The sequence below is a fragment of the Sciurus carolinensis genome, chromosome 6, assembly GCF_902686445.1.
Source record: "Sciurus carolinensis chromosome 6, mSciCar1.2, whole genome shotgun sequence".
In the NCBI taxonomy this organism is placed as follows: Eukaryota; Metazoa; Chordata; class Mammalia; order Rodentia; family Sciuridae; genus Sciurus; species Sciurus carolinensis.
Window position 1 is genome coordinate 139,919,239 of NC_062218.1, and position 8,440 is coordinate 139,927,678.

Below are 8,440 nucleotides of genomic sequence, written 5' to 3' on the forward strand. Positions count from 1 at the left end.
TGTGTGAATGCTAATTCACAATGGTGGAGGGGAGTTGCTAGGGAAGAGGGATTAGGCAGAGGGAAGTAAAAGGAACCGAGGGGATAAGGGAGTATGTGGGACAATAGAATGAATTGGACATATCCTATGTGCATATATGACTACACGACTGGTGTGAATCTTTCATTTACAACCACAAAAAGAAGTTATTCTCCATTTACGTATGATTTATTAAAATGCATTCTGCTGTTATATATAACTAATGAGAACAAATTTTAAAACATTTTAACAAAACAATTTAACATTAACATGTGCAGAAAAGAAAAAGTATTCAGAACAATTATAAATCTACAATTGTAGTCATAATATTAAATATAAAGTTAATCCTTATTTTTATCATAGGTTTATAGTAGTACTTTAAAATGATCCTGTAATTTTTAATTTGCTTAGGTGATAATCTTGTTTCCCACTTATTACATTTCTTCTTTTAGGGTGTTTTTGTTTTGCTACCTTAAGATCTACTGAGGGACAGGGAAATATCAAGTTCTCAGTCTATTCATGGACCAACTTTAAGCAGGGTTAGTGCCTTCTGTGGACTTCCTCTGAGGAAGGACATTTATGTGGATAAATCCCAAAATAATGCAGTTGAGAGAAAACAGTAATTTGTACCTAAATAACTCTACCAATTAATTTTCCTAAAGGAAAATAAATGTTTTCATAGAGTAAAGTTCTTGAAATTTCTCCCTAATTAACTCAGAGGAGAAATCTTTGAACTCTCAAGTCTCTGATATTGTTATCATTCTAACATCAATTAAATGACCTCTCTTAGGAGAGGGCTTCAACCCTCCCAGTACAAAGTGGTTGTTGCATTATCTTATTTTAAAAATCCCATGTAGAACATGTAAAACATATTTCAATCTGATTTTTTAAAAAATTATTGTATCTGATTATTGAATTCCTTCATCTTCTGAAATTGTAGTCTCCATGAGGAAAAGGACTCTTTCTGTCTTACCCATCATTATTTTCCTTCATGTTGAATTAAAAGCATATGCTGAACAAACATAAAACTGTCTAGTACTGTGTGGGAGAGTGGAGCTCAAGAGCACTTGCCTGGTACCTGCAGCATCCTGGGTTCTACTCCCAGAACTGAGAAAAGGATGAATCGTCAGTTCTCATTATCTGTGACATGTAGGTTTATTCCATGAGTGTCATACTCTAGAGCAGGGTGCATGGTACTTACGATATAATTTAACCACTACCTTCATCAGTTTTTTTGAAAATACAAACTCTGTCTTGTGTTTAGCTAAACATCATTTTCTATTAATCACTGCTGATAGTTCCATTATTAAGCACTTGTATTTACTGAAAAAGCTGTTTTACAAGGAAAGAAATCTCTGACTCTTTAGTCCAATTACTTAGCATCTTTTGATGATTTTCTCTTGTCTCAAATGACTTAGGCACATTTAAAGACATTCCATTCATCTGATAAGTAACAAACACTTAGAGGAGAAAGGAGAAAAGAGAGAACAAGTCACACTAGAAGGTGTTTCACATCTGAATCAAACATTTAGACTTTCAAATCTAATTATAGCTGGAAAATATTTGTCAAGGGCAGAATTAGGTACTTTTAAATTTGTAAGAGTAATACACAATGATAATAATTGTTACTTAACACAGCGTTCACTTTGTACTAACTCTTTGAGGGTCTTTATAAAGATTAGCTCATTTTAATATCAATAAGTAGCACATGAGCTATAGTGAGCTGACAAGAGCATACTACTGTCACTTTCATTTTGCAGATAAAGAACCTGAAGCACACAGTAGCATTAAAGTTCATTCTGTGCTAACATTCATGAATGCCTGAGGCAGTGTGAATCCAGATCTGTGGTCCAAACCTCTCCAAGGGTTTATCAGAATAGAAGAATTATGAAGAAATACCTTCATCCAATTACAAATACAAATATAATACTTGCATCATAAGGTCCTGTCTGGGATATGTAGCATTATTCATTCCTTGGGCTTAAAGTTTTACTGTCCTTGTTTGAGCAAAATCATTATCACAGTGAATACATTGTTTTAGATTCATTTATCTTATAAGGATTAAAATAATTCTAAATTCATGTAATAATAATATTTTATTAAAGGAAAGACAAGTGAAGCTATAAGTGGAACAACACTGAACAGAAGAGTCAATCCAGCAGGAGTTCACAATATTAACATTAAATTTCTCCTAGTTCACATGGATGATTGAAAAGACAAAGAAAGAGCAAAACATAGCTTTTCCTGACTTACGTTACCCACATAAGTGAAAGTGACTATGTATAGATGGTATTTATATCTCTTTCTGCAAATCTGAATAGCTATTTGGGAAAAAAAGAATCAGGAGTATAATCTAAATACGAGGGTCCAAATATTCATGCACATACAGTGTCAAGACCCTAAAAGGTCATCTGAAAAGTATGAACAAGTAATTCATATAAGTGTATGTGTGTATGAATATGCACATTCGTTCTTCATACTCATATTCATACACATTACATGACATTCAAACTTCCAGATATGTAAGTAGTGCAAATGAAACCAATGAGGTACAATTTGACACATAATTATGAAAATTAAGAAAGGAAGCAAATGTTTATGAGGCCAATACTTTCAGAACTATATCAGATTGAACTTACAGGCTTTAATCATGAAGACTTTTCTAAGGTTATTGGGGGGAAATGAAGGAGATAGGAAACAACAAGCATCAAGACAATAGACATACAAATCTAAGACAGAAAATTCAGTACACGTTGGCAGGATGAGAAGCTCTTGGAGCTGGAGGAATTAGAAATTCAACATTTTGCAGAGGAGGAAAAGAGCTTGAATAAGTTCAGGAATGATAGCTCTGAATATTGTGGAGTTTGGTGGAGGAAGAGAACTGGGAACAGGAAGACAGAGCCTCCATGTGTAGAAGAAACACCTTTTCTTTCCATGGCAGACTATAGGCAGACAGCTACATACTGCCAGAGTAAATTTTGTTGACTATATCTTGTTCTAGTTTTTTGCTTAAGCAAATTGGCTTAATTTTCAAAGAAAATCAATTAACTAAGTACTTTTTTATCCCTTAATGAAGAAACACTAGGAGTTAAACAAATTTGTTCAGGATTTCCAGACACTGAATGATGAATCAGAGATTTGAACCCATGTCAGCACATGAATGATCCCTGCTGAGGCACCAGGCGGGGTCTGCTGCCTCATTCATACCAAGATATTTATTTTCTGCAGAAATTAAAAAGATGAGAGCACCCAAGCAGAAGTAGGCACGTGGTTGAAGAAAAGAGGATAATGCTTAAGATGCTACAGAGTTGCCTTTTGAGTCCTGGGATCGCAGGCCTGCACCAGGCACCCAGCTTCTCTGGTACTTCTTACAGGCAAATTCTCTAAATTCCCCCTACCATCTCCTTTTGATTAATTATGCATTCCATCCTCATATATCTACTTACCAAGAGCTCTTTCTTGATTTCTAATTGTTGATTTTATCACTAACTCCAGAATTTTCAACTTTTATTTTGAAAAAACAAACACTTGAAAAAAAATAAATAACAGGGAAGGCTCTCTCTAGACCAAATGGGGTACAAAATGCTAATCAGTGCAAGTGAACTGGTCTATACATACATACCTACACACATGTGATATATATCCACACAGTACAAACAACAACTATGACATAGAAATATATTTTTGCAAGCTGATGTTCTACTGTCAAAAAGCTATTTTGTGGAAACAAAGATATTACTGTATAGGCTCTTAATTTTTAAAAAGTGTCCAGATGTTGGGGACATAGATATCAGCATGGTTCTCAGATCCATGATCCGGAGAGTACAAATTTTAATAACGGGGCTCCTCTGTTTAACCAAACTTATGTACTTCCTTTTGTGTGTGTGTGTGTGTGTGTAACCATGTGTGTGCAAGTGCCAGCTTCTACTCTTCATCTTCAGCACATAATGCAGATTTTTTAACTTTAATCATTGTAGTTTACTTTAATCATTGTAGTTTAGAGTTTCAATTATTCAACAGAATACTAACCAAATACCCTGTTTTGTTTACATATTTCCAAAAATTCCAAGTAAGAAATAAATCTTACCTTTATTCATAGTCATTGGGGAAATAATGACTACTTCAAAGGTCAGGTTAATTTGCTGAGGGTCTCACTAAGTTGCTGAGGCTGGCCTCAAACTTATAATCCTCCTACTTCAGTCTCCTGTGCCTCTGGGATTACAGGCACGTGCCACCGTGCCCAGCCTAAACTGGAATTTTAGATGACCAATTATTGTCCAAGAGCATCTTGCAGCAGAATCTCATAAACTCTACTTCATGAATATAAATTCATAAAAAAAATCACTAAAACCATTTTGCAAATTATCTTGAAATTATCTAAGTTGATTTCCAAATAATCAGCTCTATATAATATTTTTTTTTTATTTTTTACATTTACATAGGGTAATGATGTTTTTTTTTCCCTTCCCCCCCACCCCTCCCACCCCTCTTTTCCCTCTATACAGTCCTTCTTTCCTTCATTCTTACCGCTCTCCTTAGCCTAACTCTAAACCTAACCCTAAACCTAATGCTAACCCCTCCCAACCCCCATTATATGTCCTCATCCGCTTATCAGCGAGATCATTCGTCCTTTAGTTTTTTGAGATTGGCTTATCTCACTTAGCATGATATTCTCCAATTTTGTCCATTTGCCTACAAATGCCATAATTTTATCATTCTTCATTGCGGAGTAATATTCCATTGTATAAATATGCCACAGTTTCTTTATCCATTCATCAACTGAAGGGCATCTAGGTTGGTTCCACAATCTGGCTATGGTGAATTGAGCAGCAATGAACATTGATGTGGCTGTATCTCTGTAGTATGCTGATTTTAAGTCCTTTTGGGTATAGGCCAAGGAGTGGGATAGCTGGGTCAAATGGTGTTTCCATTCCAAGCTTTCTGAGGAATCTCCACACTGCTTTCCAGAGTGGTTGCACGAATTTGCAACCCCACCAGCAATGTATGAGTGTTCCTTTTTCACCACATCCTCGCCAACACCTATTGTTGCTTGTGTTCTTGATAATCGCCATTCTAATTGGGGTGAGATGAAATCTTAGGGTAGTTTTGATTTGCATTTCCCTTATTACTAGGGATGTTGAACATTTTTTCATATATCTGTTGATTACTTGTACATCTTCTTCTGTGAAGTGTCTGTTCATTTCCTTAGCCCATTTGTTGATTGGATTATTTGTATTCTTCGTATAGAGTTTTTTGAGTTCTCTATAGATTCTGGAAATTAGCGCTCTATCTGAGGTATGGTTGGCAAAAATATTCTCCCACTCTGTAGGCTCTCTCTTCACATTTCTGATAGTTTCCTTTGCTGAGAGAAAGCTTTTTAGTTTCAATCTATCCCAGTTGTTGATTCTTGCTTTTATTTCTTGTGCTATGGGAGTCCTGTTAAGGAAGTCTGATCCTAAGCCAACAAGTTGAAGATTTGGACCTACTTTTTCTTCTATAAGATGCAGGGTCTCTGGTCTGATTCCGAGGTCCTTGATCCATTTTGAGTTGAGTTTTGTGTAGGGTGAGAGATAGGGGTTGAATTTCATTCTGTTGCATATGGTTTTCCAGTTTTCCCAGCACCATTTCTTGAAGAGGCTATCTTTTCTCCATTGCATATTGTTGGAACCTTTGTCTAGTATGAGAAAATTGTATTTATTTGGGTTTGTGTCCATGTCCTCTATTCTGTACCATTGATCTACCTGTCTATTTTGGTACCAATACCATGCCGTTTTTGCTACTATTGCTTTGTAGTAGAGTTGAAGATCTGGTATTGCAATACCCCCTGCTTCGCTCTTGCTACTGAGGATTGCTTTAGCTATTCTAGGTTTTTTATTCTTCCAGATGAATTTCATAATTGCTTGCTCTATTTCTGCAAGGTACATCATTGGGATTTTAATTGGAATTGCATTGAATCTGTATAGCACTTTAGGTAGTATAGCCATTTTGACAATATTAATTCTGCCTATCCAGGAACATGGGAGATCTTTCCATCTTCTAAGGTTTTCTTGAATTTCTTTCTTTAGTGTTCTGTAGTTCTCATTGTAGAGGTCTTTCACCTCTTTTGTGAGATTGATTCCCAAGTATTTTATTTTTTTTTGATGCTATTGTGAATGGGGTAGTTTTCCTAATTTCTCTTTCTGAAGATTCATCACTTATGTATAAAAATGCATTGGATTTATGAGCATTGATCTTGTAACCTGCTACTTTACTGAATTCACTTATGATTTCTAAAAGTTTTCTGATGGAATTTCCAGGTTCCTCTAAATATATAATCATGTCATCAGCGAACAGGGATAGTTTGAGTTCTTCTTTTCCTATTCGTATCCCTTTAATTTCTTTGGTTTGTCTGATTGCTCTGGCTAGAGTCTCAAGGACGATGTTGAATAGAAGTGGTGAAAGAGGGCATCCCTGCCTTGTTCCTGTTTTTAGGGGGAACGCTTTCAGTTTTTCACCATTTAGAATGATATTAGCCATGGGCTTAGTGTAGATGGCCTTTATAATGTTTAGGAATGTTCCCACTACCCCAATTTTTTCTAGTGTTTTGAGCATGAGGGATGCTGTATTTTATCGAATGCTTTTTCTGCATTTATCAAAATAATCATGTGATTCTTAACTTTAAGTCTGTTGATATGGTGAATGACATTTATTGATTTCCGAATGTTGAACCAACCTTGCATCCCTGGGATAAAACCCACTTGATCGTGGTGCACTATCTTTTTAATATATATTTGTATGCGATTTGCTAAAATTTTGTTGAGAATTTTTGCGTCGATGTTCATTAAGGATATTGGTCTGAAATTTTCTTTCCTCGAGTGTCTCTGTCTGGTTTAGGTATCAGGGTGATATTGGCTTCATAGAACGAGTTTGGGAGGGTTCCCTCATCTTCTATTTCGTGGAATAGTTTGAGGAGTATTGGAATGAGCTCTTCTTTAAAAGTTTTGTAGAACTCGGCTGAGAACCCATCTGGTCCTGGACTTTTCTTTGTTGGTAGGCTTTTGATGACCTCTTCTATTTCATTGCTTAAAATTGGTTTATTTAAGTTGTGTATGTCCTCCTCGTTCAGTTTAGGTAATTCATATGTCTCTAGAAATTTGTTGATGTCTTCAAGGTTTTCTGTTTTGTTGGAGTATAGATTTTCGAAATAGCTTCTAATTATGTTTTGTATTTCACTCGTGTCTGTTGTGATGTTTCCTTGTTCATTCCGAATTTTAGTAATTTGGGTTTTCTCCCTCTTTCTCTTTGTTAGTGTGACTAAGGGTTTATCAATTTTATTTATTTTTTCAAAAAACCAACTATTTATTTTGTTAATTTTTCCAATTGTTTCTTTTGTTTCGATTTCGTTGTTTTCGGCTCTGATTTTAACTATTTCCTGTCTTCTACTACTTTTGGTATTGGTCTGCTCTTCTTTTTCAAGCGCTTTGAGCTGTAGTGTTAAGTCGTTTATTTGTTGATTTCTACTTCTTTTTTTGAATGCACCCCATGAAATAAATCTTCCTCTAAGTACTGCTTTAATAGTGTCCCAGAGATTTTGATATGATGTGTCTTTGTTCTCATTTACTTCTAAGAATTTTTTTATTTCCCTCCTGATGTCTTCTGTTATCCATTCATCATATAATAGTGTATTATTTAGTCTCCAGATATTGGAGAAGTTTCTGTTTTTTATTCTGTCATTTATTTCTAATTTCAATCCATTATGATCTGATAGAGTACAAGGTAGTATCTCTATCTTCTTGTATTTGCTAACAGTAGCTTTGTGGCATAAAATATGGTCTATTTTAGAGAAGGATCCATGTGCTGCTGAGAAGAAAGTGTATTCATTCTTTGTTGGATGGTATATTCTATATATGTCTGTTAAGTCTAAATTGCTGATTGTGTTGTTGAGATCTATAGTTTCTTTTTTCAATTTTTGTTTGGAAGATCTATCCAGTGGTGAGAGAGGTGTGTTAAAATCGCCTAGTATGATTGTGTTGTGGTCTATTTGATTTCTGGAATTGAGAAGGTTTTGTTTGACGTACGTGGATGAGCCAATGTTCGGGGCATAGATATTTATGATTGTTATGTCTTGCTGATTTATGGTTCCCTTAAGCAGCATGTAATGTCCTTCTTTATCCCTTCTGACTAGTTTTGGTTTGAAGTCCACATTATCTGAAATGAGGATGGATACTCCAGCTTTTTTGCTGTGTCCGTGTGCATGGTATGTTTTTCCCCATCCTTTCACCTTTAGTCTATGGGTGTCTCTTTCTATGAGATGAGTCTCTTGCAGGCAGCATATTGTTGGATTTTTCTTTTTAATCCAATCTGCCAGTCTGTGTCTTTTGATTGATGAGTTCAGGCCATTAACATTCAGGGTTATTATTGTGATATGATTTGCATTCTCAGT